Below are 14,860 nucleotides of genomic sequence, written 5' to 3' on the forward strand. Positions count from 1 at the left end.
AGAATGAGTCTTGTTGTCGGGAGTGGTACTTTTACTAGATTTTTCTAATCCTAACATGCAAGATGAATTTCAAATTTTTTAATATTTTTTCATTTGACTAAAATTGATATATCTTAACATCCGTACGGTTGGATCATCGAAAAAATCATTTTAAAAATTAATCTTGTAAATCAGGAACGAGTCTCGTTGTCGGGTGTGGTACTTTTACTAGGTTTTTCTAATCCTCATATGCAAGATGAATTTCAAATTTGTTAATAATTTTTCCATATGACTAAAATTGATATATCTTAATATTCGAATGGTTCGTACGTCGAAAAAATCATTTAACAAATTTATCTTATAAATCGGGAACGAGTCTCGTTGGAAGTGGTACTTTTACTAGAATTTTCTTATCCTGACATGCAAGATGAATTTCAAATTTTTTTTATATGACTAAAAATGATATTTCCTAACATCCGTATGGTTGGATCGTCGAAAAAATCATTTAAACATTAATTTTGTAAATCAGGAACGAGTCTCGTTGTCGGGAGTGGTACTTTTACTAGATTTTCTAATCCTGACATGCAAGATAAATTTCAAAATTTTTTAATATTTTTTTCAAATGACTAAAATTGATATATCTTAAAGTCCGTACCGTTGGATCTTCGAAAAAACCATTTTAAAAATTAATCTTGTAAATCGAGAATGAGGCTTGATGTCAGGAGTGGTACTTTTACTAGATTTTTCTAATCCTGACATGCAAGATGAATTTCAAATTTTTTATTAATTTTTTCATATGACTAAAATTGATATATCCTAACATCCGTACGGTTGGATCATCGAAAAAATCATTTTAAAAATTAATCTTGTAAATCAGGAATGAGTCTCATTGTCGGGAGTGATGTTTTTACTAGGTTTTTCTAATCCAGACATGAAAGATGAATTTCAAATTTGTTAGTATATTTTTCATATGACTAAATTTGATATATCCTAACATTCGTACGGTTGGATCATCGAAAAAATCATTTTAAAAATTAATGTTGTAAATTGGGAACGAGTCTCATTGTCGGGAGTGGTACTTACTAAATTTTTCAAATCCTGACATGCAAGATGAATTTCAAATTTGTTAATAATTTTTTTATATGACAAAAATTAATATTTCCAAACATCCGTACGTTTGGATCGTCGACAAAATCATTTGAAAAATTAATCTTGTAAATCGGGATCGAGTCTCGTTGTTGGGAGTGGTACTTTTACTAGATTTTTCAAATCCTGACAAGCAAGATCAATTTCAAATTTTTTAATAATTTTTTCACATGTCTAAAATAGATATATCTTAAAATCCGCACGGATGGATATTCAAAAATATCATTTACAAAATTAATCTTGTAAATCGGGAACGAGTCTTGTTGTCGGGAGTGGTACTTTTACTAGATTTTTCTAATCTTGACATGCAAGATGAATTTCAAATTTTATAATATTTTTTTCATATGAATAAAATTAATATATCCTAACATCTGTATGGTTGGATTATCAAAAAAATCATTTTAAAAATTAATGTTGTAAATTGGGAACGAGTCTCGTCGTCGAGATTGGTACTTTTACTAGATTTTTCTAATCCTGACATGCAAGATGAATTTCAAATTTGTTAATAATTTTTTTATATGACTAAAATTGGTATTTCCTAACATCTGTATGGTTGGATCGTTGACAAAATCATTTAAAAATTAATTTTGTAAATCGGGAACGAGTCAAGTTGTCGGGAGTGGTACTTTACTAGATTTTCTAATCCTGACATGCAAGATGAATTTCAATTTTTTTTAATATTTTTTTCACATGTCTAAAATTGATATATCTTAAAATTCGTACTGTTTGATCTTGGAAAAAATCATTTTAAAAATTAATCTTGTAAATTGAGAATGAGTCTTGTTGTCGGGAGTGGTACTTTTACTAGATTTTTCTAATCCTAACATGCAAGATGAATTTCAAATTTTTTTAATATTTTTTTCACATGTCTAAAATTGATATATCTTAAAATCCGTATGGTTGGATCTTCGAAAAAATTATTTTAACAATTAATCTTGCAAATCGGGAACGAGTCTCGTTGTTGGGAGTGGTAGTTTTACTAGATTTTTCTAATCATGACATGCAAGACGAATTTAAATTTGTTAATAATTTTTTCATATGACTCAAATTGATATATCCTAACATTCGTACGGTTGGATAATCGAAAAAATCATTTAAAAAATAATGTTGTAAATCGGGAACGAGTCTCATTGTCGGGAGTGGTACTTTTACTAGATTTTTCTAATATTGACATGCAAGATGAATTTCAAATTTTTTAATAATTTTTTCATATGACTAAAACTGATATATCATAACATCCGTACGGTTGAATTATCGAAAAAATCATTTTAAAAATTAATCTTGTAAATCAGGAACAAGTCTCGTTGTCGGGAGTGGTACTTTTACTAGTTTTTTCTAATCCTCACATGCGAGATGAATTTCAAATTTGATAATAATTTTTTTATATGACTAAAATTGATAATATTAATATTTGTACGGTTTGATCGTCAAAAAATCATTTTAAAATATTATGGGAACGAGTTTCTTTGTCGGGAGTGGTACTTTTACTAGATTTTCTAATCGTGACATGCAAAATGAATTTCAATTTTTTTAATATTTTTTTCACATGTCTAAAATTGATATATCTTAAAATCCGTATGGTTGGATCTTCAAAAAAATCATTTTAAAAATTAATCTTGTAAATCCAGAATGAGTGTTGGTGTCGGGAGTGGTACTTTTACTAGTTTTCCAATCCTGACATGCAAGATGAATTTCAAATTTTTTAATAATTTTTTCATTTGGCTAAAATTGATATATCTTAATATCCATACAGTCGGATCATCGAAAAAATAATTTTATAAATTAATCTTGTAAATCAGGAACGAGTCCCCTTGTCGGGAGTGATACTTTTACTAGGTTTTCCTAATCCTGACATGCAAGACTAATTTCAAATTTTTAATAATTTTTTCATATGACTAAAATTGATATATCCTAACATCCGTACGGTTGGATCATCGACAAAAATATTTGAAAAATTAATCTTGTAAATTGGGAACGAGTCTCATTGCCGGGAGTGGTACTTTTACTAAAGTTTTCAAATCCTAACATGCAAGATCAATTTCAAATTTTTTAATATTTTTTTCACATGACTAAAATTGATATATCTTAGAATCCTTATGGTTTGATCTTCGAAAAAATTATTTTAAAAATTAATCTTGTAAATCGAGAATGAGTCTTGCTGTCGGGAGTGGTACTTTTACTATTTTTCTAATCCTGACATGCAAGATGAATTTAAAATTTTTTTATATTTTTTTCATATGACTAAAATTGATATATCTTAACATCTGTACGGTTGGATCATCGAAAAAATAATTTTAAAACTTAATCTTGTAAATCAGGAAAGAGGTTCCTTGTTGGGAGTGTTGCTTTTACTAGGCTTTTCTAATCCTAACATGCAAGATGAAATTCAAATTTGTTAATAATTTTTTCATATGACTAAAATTAATATATCCTAACATTCGTACGGTTGGATTATCGAAAAAATCATTTTAAAAATTAATGTTGTAAATCGAGAACGAGTCTCGTTGTCGGCACTGGTACTTTTACTACATTTTTCTAATCCTCACATGCAAGATGAATTTCAAATTTATTAATATTTTTTTTATATGACAAAAATTAATATTGCCTAACATCCGTACATTTGGATCGTCGACAAAATCATTTGAAAAATTAATTTATAAATCGGGTACGAGTCTCATTGTTGGGAGTGGTACTTTTACTAGATTTTTCAAATCCTGACATGCAAGATCAATTTCAAATTTTTTAATAATTTTTTCACATGTCTAAAATTGATATATCTTAAAATCCGCACGGTTGGATCTTCAAAAAAATCATTTTAAAAATTAATCTTGTAAATTGGGAACGAGTCTTGTTGTTGGGAGTGGTACTTTTACTAGATTTTTCTAATCCTGACATGCTAGATGAATTTCAAATTTTATAATAATTTTTTTGTATGAATAAAATGTAATATATCCTAAAATTCGTACGGTTGTTTATCAAAAAAATCATTTTAAAAATTACTGTTGTAAATTGGGAACGAGTCTCGTTGTTGGGATTGGTACTTTTACTAGATTTTCCTAATCCTGACATGCAAGATGAATTTCAAATTTGTTAATAATTTTTTTATATGACTAAAATTGATATTTCCTAACATCCGTACGTTTGTATCGTCGACAAAATCATTTAAAAATTTATTTTGTAAATCGGGAACGAGTCTCTTTGTCGGGAGTGGTACTTTTACTAGATTTTCTAATCCTGACATGCAAGATGAATTTCAATTTTTTTAATATTTTTTTCACATGTCTAAAATTGATATATCTTAAAATCCGTATAGTTGGATCTTCGAAAAAATCATTTTAAAAGTTAATCTTGTAAATCAGGAATGAGTCTCGTTGTCGGGAGTGATGCTTTTACTAGGTTTTTCTAATCCTGACATGGAAGATGAATTTCAAATTTGTTAGTATATTTTTCATATGACTAAATTTGATATATCCTAACATTCGTACGGTTGGTTCATCGAAAAAAACATTTTAAAAATTAATGTTGTAAATTGGGAACGAGTCTCATTGTCGGGAGTGGTACTTACTAAAATTTTCAAATCCTGACATGCAAGATGAATTTCAAATTTGTTAATAATTATTTTATATGACAAAAATTAATATTTCCTAACATCCGTACGTTTGGATCGTCGACAAAATCATTTGAAAAATTAATCTTGTAAATGGGGAACGAGTCACGTTGTAGGGAGTGGTACTTTTATTAAAAAAAATCAAATCCTCACATGCAAGATCAATTTCAAATTTTTTAATAATTTTTTCACATGTCTACAATTGATAAATCTTAAAATCCGCACGGTTGGATATTCGAAAAAATCATAAAAAAAATTAATCTTGTAAATCGGGAAAGAGTCTTGTTGTCGGGAGTGGTACTTTTACTAGATTTTTCTACACCTGACATGCAAGATGAATTTCAAATTTTTTAATAATTTTTTCATATGACTAAAATTGATATATCTTAACATCTGTATGGTTGGATCATCGAAAAAATCATTTTAGAAATTAATCTTGTAAATCAGGAACGAGTCCCGTTGTCCGGAGTGGTACTTTTAAGGTTTTTCTAATCCTTACATGCAAGATTAATTTCAAATTTGTTAATAATTTTTTATATGACTAAAATTGATATTTCCTAACATCCGTACGGTTGGATCGTCGATAAAATCATTTAAAAATTAATTTTGTAAATCGGGAACGAGTCTCGTTGTCGGGAGTGGTACTTTTACTAGATTTTTCTAATCCTAACATGCAAGATGAATTTCAATTTTTTTTAATATTTTTTTCACATGTCTAAAATTGATATATCTTAAAATCCATACGGTTGGATCTTCGAAAAAATCATTTTAACAATTAATCTTGTAAATCAGGAACGAGTCTCGTTGTTGGGAGTGGTACTTTTACTAGGTTTTTCAAATCCTCAAATGCGAGATGAATTTCAAATTTGGTAATAATTTTTTTTATGACTAAAATTGATAATATTAATATTTGTACGGTTTGATCGTCAAAAAATCATTTTAAAATATTATGGGAACGAGTCACTTTGTCGGGAGTGGTACTTTTACTAGATTTTCTAATCCTGACATGCAAGATGAATTTCAGTTTTTTTAATATTTTTTCACATGTCTAAAATTGATATATCTTAAAATCCGTATGGTTGGATCTTCAAAAAAATTATTTTAAAAATTAATCTTGTAAATCGAGAATGAGTCTTGTTGTCGGGAGTGGTACTTTTACTAGTTTTCTAATCCTGACATGCAAGATGAATTTCAAATTTTTTAATAATTTTTTCATTTGACTAAAATTGATATATCTTAACATCCATACAGCTGGATCATCGAAAAAATAATTTTAGAAATTAATCTTGTAAATCATGAACGAGTCCCGTTGTCGGGAGTGGTACTTTTACTAGGTTTTTCTAATCCTGACATGCAAGATGAATTTTAAATTTTTAATAATTTTTTCATATGACTTAAATTGATATATCCTAACATCCGTACGGTTGGATCATCGACAAAAACATTTGAAAAATTAATCTTGTAAATTGGGAACGAGTCTCGTTGTCGGGAGGGGTACTTTTACTAAAATTTTCAAATCCTAACATGCAAGATCAATTTCGAATTTTTAATATTTTTTTCACATGTCTAAAATTGATATATCTTAGAATCCTTATGGTTTGATCTTCGAAAAAATTATATTAAAAATTAATCTTGTAAATCGAGAATGAGTCTTGTTTTCGGGAGTGGTACTTTTACTATTTTTCTAATCCTGACATGCAAGATGAATTTCAAATTTTTTTATATTTTTTTCATATGACTAAAATTGATATATCTTAACATCCGTACGGTTGGATCATCGAAAAAATCATTTTAAAACTTAATCTTGTAAATCAGGAAAGAGGTTCGTTGTTGGGAGTGCTACTTTTACTAGGTTTTCTAATCCTAACATGCAAGATGAATTTCAAATTTGTTAATAATTTTTTCATATGACTAAAATTGATATATCCTAATATTCGTACGGTTGGATTATCGAAAAAATCATTTTAAAAATTAATGTTGTAAATCGGGAACGAGTCTCGTTGTCGGGAGTGGTACTTTTACTAGATTTTTCTAATCTTGACATGCAAGATGAATTTCAAATTTGTTAATATTTTTTTTATATGACAAAAATTAATATTGCCTAACATCCGTAAATTTGGATCGTCGACAAAGTCATTTGAAAAATTAATTTGTAAATCGGGTACGAGTCTCATTGTTGGGAGTGGTACTTTTATTAGATTTTTCAAACCCTGACATGCAAGATCAATTTCAAATTTTTTAATAATTTTTTCACATGTCTAAAATTGATATATCTTAAAATCCGCACGGTTGGATCTTCAAAAAAATCATTTTAAAAATTAATCTTGTAGATTGGGAACGAGTCTTGTTGTTGGGAGTGGTACTTTTACTAGATTTTTCTAATCCTGACATGCTTGAAGAATTTCAAATTTTATAATAATTTTTTCATATGAATAAAATGTAATATATCCTAAAATTTGTACGGTTAGTTATCAAAAAAATCATTTGAAAAATTACTGTTGTAAATTGGGAACGAGTCTCGTTGTCGGGATTGGTACTCTTACTAGATTTTACTAATTCTGATATGCAAGATGAATTTCAAATTTGTTAATAATTTTTTTATATGACTAAAATTGATATTTCCAAACATCCGTACGTTTGGATCGTCGACAAAATCATTTAAAAATTTATTTTGTAAATCAGGAACGAGTCTCTTTGTCGGGAGTGGTACTTTTACTAGATTTTCTAATCCTGACATGCAAGATGAATTTCAATTTTTTTAATATTTTTTTCACATGTCTAAAATTGATATATCTTAAAATCCGTATAGTTGGATCTTCGAAAAAATCATTTTAAAAGTTAATCTTGTAAATCGAGAATGAGTCTTGTTGTCGGGAGTGGTACTTTTACTAGATTTTTCTAATCTTAACATTCAAGATGAATTTCAAATTTTTTTAAAAAAATTTCATTTGACTAAAATTGATATATCTTAACATCCGTATGGTTGGATCATCGAAAAAATCATTTTAAAAATTAATCTTGTAAATCAGGAACGAGTCCCGTTTTCGGGAGTGGTACTTTTACTAGGTTTTTCTAATCCGCATATGCAAGATGAATTTCAAATTTGTTAATAATTTTTCCATATGACTAAAATTGATATATCTTAATATTCGTATGGTTCGTATGTCGAAAAAATCATTTAAAATATTTATCTTATAAATCGGGAACGAGTCTCGTTGGAAGTGGTACTTTTACTAGATTTTTCTAATCCTGACATGCTAGATGAGTTTCAAATTTTTTTTATATGACTAAAAATGATATTTCCTTACATCCGTATGGTTGGATAGTCGAAAAAATCATTTAAACATTAATTTTGTAAATCAGGAATGAATCTCATTGTCGGGAATGGTACTTTTACTAGATTTTCTAATCCTGACATGCAAGATGAATTTCAAATTTTTTTAATATTTTTTTCAGATGACTAAAATTGATATATCTTAAAGTCCGTACCGTTGGATCTTCGAAAAAATCATTTTAAAAATTAATCATGTAAATCGAGAATGAGGCTTGTTGTCGGGAGTGGTACTTTTACTAGATTTTTCTAATCCTGACATGCAAGATGAATTTCAAATTTTTTATTAATTTTTTCATATGACTAAAATTGATATATCTTAACATCCGTACGGTTGGATCATCGAAAAAATCATTTTAAAAATTAATCTTGTAAATCAGGAACGAGTCTCGTTGTCGGGAGTGAAGCTTTTACTAGGTTTTTCTAATCCTGACATGCAAGATGAATTTCAAATTTGTTAGTAATTTTTTCATATGACTAAATTTGACATATCCTAACATTCGTACGGTTGGATCATCGAAAAAATCATTTTAAAAATTAATGTTGTAAATCGGGAACGAGTCTCATTGTCGGGAGTGGTACTTACTAAATTTTTCAAATCCTGACATGCAAGATGAATTTCAAATTTGTTAATAATTTTTTTATATGACAAAAATTAATATTTCCTAACATCCTTACGTTTGGATCGTCGACAAAATCATTTGAAATATTAATCTTGTAAATCGGGAACGAGTCTCGTTGTTGGGAGTGGTACTTTTACTAGATTTTTCAAATCCTGACATGCAATATCAATTTCAAATTTTTTAATAATTTTTTTACATGTCTAAAATAGATATATCTTAAAATCCGCACGGTTGGATATTCAAAAATATCATTTACAAAATTAATCTTGTAAATCGGGAACGAGTCTCGTTGTCGGGAGTGGTACTTTTACTAGATTTTCTAATCTTGACATGCAAGATGAATTTCAAATTTTATAATATTTTTTTCATATGAATAAAATTAATATATCCTAACATCTGTACGGTTGGATTATCAAAAAAATCATTTTAAAAATTAATGTTGTAAATTGGGAACGAGTCTCGTCGTCGGGATTGGTACTTTTACTAGATTTTTCTAATCCTGACATGCAAGATGAATTTCAAATTTGGTAATAATTTTTTTATATGATTAAATTGGTATTTCCTAACATCTGTATGGTTGGATCGTTGACAAAATCATTTAAAAATTAATTTTGTAAATCGGGAACGAGTCAAGTTGTCGGGAGTGGTACTTTTACTAGATTTTCTAATCCTGACATGCAAGATGAATTTCAATTTTTTTTAATATTTTTTTCACATGTCTAAAATTGATATATCTTAAAATTCATACTGTTTGATCTTTGAAAAAATCATTTTAAAAATTAATCTTGTAAATTGAGAATGAGTCTTGTTGTCCGGAGTGGTACTTTTACTAGATTTTTCTATTCCTGACATTCAAGATGAATTTCAAATTTTTTAATAATTTTTTCATACGATTAAAATTGATATATCTTAACATCCGTACAGTTGGATCATCGAAAAAATCATTTTAGAAATTAATCTTGTAAATCAGGAACGAGTCTCGTTGTCGGGAGTGGTACTTTTACTATTTCTCTAATTCTGACATGCAAGATGAATTTCAAATTTGTTAATAATTTTTTCATATGACTAAAATTGATATATCCTAACATTCGTACGGTTGGATCATCGACAAAATCATTTCAAAAATTAATCTTGTAAATCGGGAACGAGTCTCGTGGTCGAGTGTGGTCCTTTTACTAGATTTTTCAAATCCTAACATACAAGTTCAATTTCAAATTTTTTAATAATTTTTTCACATGTGTAAAATTGATGTATCTTAAAATCTGCACGGTTGGATCTTCGAAAAAATCATTTTAGAAATTAATCTTCTAAATCGGGAACGAGTCTTGTTGTCGGAGTGGTACTTTTACTAGATTTTTCTAATCCTGATATGCAAGATGAATTTCAAAATTTTTAATAATTTTTTCATTTGACTAAAATTGATATATCTTAAAATCCGCATGGTTGGATCATCGAAAAAATCATTTTAAAAATTAATCTTGTAAATCGGGAACGAGTCTTGTTGTCGGGAGTGGTACTTTTACTAGATTTTTTTAATCCAGACATGCAAGATGAATTTCAAATTTTATAATAATTTTTTCATTTGACTAAAATTGATATATCTTAACATCCGTACGGTTGGATCATCGAAAAAATCATTTTAAAAATTAATCTTGTAAATCAGGAACGAGTCTCGTTGTCGGGAGTGGTACTTTTACTAAGTTTTTCTAATCCTCACATGCAAGATGAATTTCAAATTTGTTAATAATTTTTCATATGACTAAAATTGATATATCTTAATATTCGTATGGTTCGATCATCGAAAAAATCATTTATAAAATTTATCTTATAAATCGGGAACGAGTCTCGTTGGAAGTGGTACTTTTACTAGATTTTTCTAATCCTGACATGCAAGATGAATTTCAAATTTGTTAATAATTTATTTATATGACTAAAATTGATATTTTCTAACATCCGTATGGTTGGATCATCGAAAAAATCATTTACACATTAATTTTGTAAATCGGGAACGAGTCTCGTTGCTGGGAGTGGTACTTTTACTAGATTTTCTAATCCTGACATGCAAGATGAATTTCAATTTTTTTTAATATTTTTTTCAGATATCTAAAATTGATATATCTTAAAATCTGTACGGTTGGATCTTCGAAAAAATCATTTTAAAAATTAATCTTATAAATCGAGAATGAGCCTTGTTGTCGGGAGTGGTACTTTTACTAGATTTTTCTAATCCTGACATGCAAAATGAATTTCAAATTTTTTATTATTTTTTTCAATGAATAAAATTGATATATCTTAACATCCGTATGGTTGGATCATCGAAAAAACCATTTTAGAAATTAATCTTGTAAATCAGGAACGAGTCTCGTTGACGGGAGTGCTGCTTTTACTAGGTTTTTCTAATCCTGAAATTCAAGATGAATTTCAAATTTGTTAATAATTTTATCATATGACTAAAATTGATATATCCTAACATCCGTACGGTTGGATCGTCGAAAAAATCATTTCAAAAATTAATCTTGTAAATCGGGAACGAGTCTCATTGTCGAGAGTGGTACTTTTACTAGATTTTTCAAATCCTAACATGCAAGATCAATTTCAAATTTTTTAATAATTTTTTCTCATGTCTAAAATTGATGTATCTTAAAATCTGCACGGTTGGATCTTCGAAACAATCATTTTAAAAATTAATCTTGCAAATCGGGAAGAGTCTTGTTGTCGGGAGTGGTACTTTTACTAGAGTTTTCTAATCCTGACATGAAAGATGAATTTCAAATTTGTTAATAACTTTTCATATGACTAAAATTGGTATTTCCTAACATCTGTACGGTTGGATCGTCGACAAAATCAATTTTTTAAATTAGGAACGAGTCTCATTGTCGGGAGTGATACTTTTACTAGATTTTCTGATCCTGACATGCAAGATGAATTTCAAATTTTTTTAATATTTTTTTCAGATGTCTAAAATTGATATATCTTAAAATCTGTACGGTTGGATCTTCGAAAAAATCATTTTAAAAATTAATCTTATAAATCGAGAATGAGGCTTGTTGTCGGGAGTGGTACTTTTACTAGATTTTTCTAATCCTGACATGCAAAATGAATTTCAAATTTTTTATTATTTTTTTTATATGAATAAAATTGATATATCTTAACATCCGTATTGTTGGATCATCGAAAAAACCATTTTAAAAATTAATCTTGTAAATCAGGAACGAGTCTCGTTGTCGGGAGTGCTGCTTTTACTAGGTTTTTCTAATCCTGAAATTCAAGATGAATTTCAAATTTGTTAATAATTTTATCATATGACTAAAATTGATATATCCTAACATCCGTACGGTTAGATCGTCGACAAAATCATTTCAAAAATTAAACTTGTAAATCGGGAACGAGTCTCGTTGTCGAGAGTGGTACTTTTACTAGATTTTTCAAATTATAACATGCAAGATCAATTTCAAATTTTTTAATAATTTTTCCTCATGTCTAAAATTGATGCATCTTAAAATCCGCACGGTTGGATCTTCGAAACAATCATTTTAAAATTTAATCTTGTAAATCGGGAACGAGTCTTGTTGTCGGGAGTGGTACTTTTACTAGATTTTTCTAATCTTGACATGCAAGATGAATTTCAAATTTGTTAATAATTTTTTTATATGACAAAAATTGATATTTCCTAACATCTGTACGGTTGGATCGTCGAAAAAATCATTTAAAAATTAATTTTATAAATCTGTAACGAGTCTCGTTGTCGGGAGTGGTACTTTTACTAGATTTTTCTAATCTTGACATGCAAGATGAATTTCAAATTTTTTATTATTTTTTTCATATGAATAAAATTGATATATCCTAACATCCGTACGGTTGGGTCGTCGAAAAAATCATTTAAACATTAATTTTGAAAATCAGGAACTAGTCTCGTTGTTGGGAGTGGTACTTTTACAAGATTTTCTAATCCTGACATGCAAGATGAATTTCAAATTTTTTTAATATTTTTTCCAGATGTCTAAAATTGATATATCTTAAAATCTGTACAGTTGGATCTTCGAAAAAATCATATTAAAAATTAATCTTATAAATCGAGAATAAGGCTTGTTGTCGGGAGTGGTACTTTTACTAGATTTTTCTAATCCTGACATGCAAGATGAATTTCAAATTTTTTATTATTTTTTTCATATGAATAAAATTGATATATCTTAACATCCATATGGTTGGATCATCAAAAAAATCATTTTAAAAATTAATCTTCTAAATCAGGAACGAGTCTCGTTGTCGGGAGTGCTGCTTTTACTAGGTTTTTCTAATCCTGACATGCAAGATAAATTTCAAATTTATTAATAATTTTTTCATATGACTAAAATTGATATATCCTAACATTCGTACAGTTGGATCATCGAACAAATAATTTTAAAAATTAATGTTTTAAATCGGGAACGAGTCTCGTTGTCGGGAATGGTACTTTTACTGGATTTTTCAAATCCTGACATGCAAGATGAATTTCAAATTTGTTAATAATTTTTTTATATGACAAAAATTAATATTTCCTAACATTCGTACGTTTGGATCGTCGACAAAATCATTTGAAAAATTAATCTTGTAAATCAGGAACGAGTTGTTAGTGTAGGTGCCCTAGAGGCAATACATTATTCTTTTATCTTTATGTCAGTTGATCATTCAATAAATTTATTTATTATGACCTTAATTACTGCGATATTTTGTTAGCATAATAAATGTCCTTAGAATCATGATACAAATTGTATAGTTTAAGTACATGACTTGAACTTGAGATTATATAATATATCATATTCTTAAAGGTCCCTAGTCGAGTATTATTATATAGGACAATAATAATACATAGATAGACTAGTATGTTGTTTGACAAGATAACCACATCTCATTGGTTATAAGTATGGGGATACTGAAGTCAATACATAGGTACATGTGAGAGTACATGGTACTGGACAGACCCATAGTGAGATTCTTCATGTTTAATAAAGTCATAAGAAAGACTCACAGTGATAATGGTGTAACGATCCTTTGACTTGAAATCATTATATTTCTATACGAGGATTAATATACTTTGACTACATTAAAAGTTACTTTTGATCGGGTGATGATAAAAGTGGACATCGGGTATATCATGAGTCGTATGAGAAATATGAATGATAGATAAAGGATTTAACCCTCCTATAATTAGGAGAGATATTATTGGCCTCTTGATTGAGTGAGATTATAAAAGCATGGCCATGCTCAAATAATGATTTGTTTCAATAATCTACTCATGCATCAAGTAAACCCAGATTAAATGTTGAAGAGGATGACTAAATACATGCCTCGAGTTTAATCTATAATATGTATGGTTAAAGGGATTATATTACACGAAAAAACATTAATCACGAAAGGTTTTATCTAATCACGATTTAATTATTGTTTAATTGGGTAACAATGATGTATTACTAGATACCGCTCATTGTTTATAATTTTATTAGAGAATAAAATTATTGCCAATTAAATAATAGCCTATAGGGTCGCACAAATAGAGCACTTAATGGAATAGTTAATTTAAATTATGGATTTAAATTAATTGATGATTATTTGAATTTTATTATAATTAAGTAAGACTTAATTGAGATAATATAAATTCGAATTAAAAGGAATGTTTTTGCCCATAATAATTAAGTATGACTTAGTTATTAATTAAATAATAGAAATTCGTTTTTATTATTTAATCCAATACCTACTAGGGTTGGGCTTTGCTATTATGGGCCTTTTTAATCAGTCATTATAAATAGATAATGAGAGGTTAAAGAGGCTTAAACGTTTTTTAAGAAAACCCTAGCAGCAAAGAGAGGCAGAGGCAATTCAGATCGTCAAGAAGGAGGCTAGTACATCCATTCCGTAGTCAAGTTCGTGAGACGTTCTTGAAGGTGCTCGTGTGGATACCATAGAGGTGTTTCTCCGAGAGGTAGACACAAAGCGTGATAGCTAGGATCTCCGTTGAGTTCGTAAAAGTTAATCTCTTGAAAGGTATGATTCGTTATCTCCATAATCTGTCCATAATTATACATGGATCCTGTTTTTGGGTTTCGAATTTTTGTTTTATTTACGTTTATCCGCTGCGTTTTATGCCTTCGGAACCCAACAATGGCATCAGAGCTACGTGTATAAGGGGCTGATTTG

Source organism: Apium graveolens, chromosome 3 (genome assembly GCF_009905375.1).
Source record: "Apium graveolens cultivar Ventura chromosome 3, ASM990537v1, whole genome shotgun sequence".
Classification (NCBI taxonomy): domain Eukaryota; kingdom Viridiplantae; phylum Streptophyta; class Magnoliopsida; order Apiales; family Apiaceae; genus Apium; species Apium graveolens.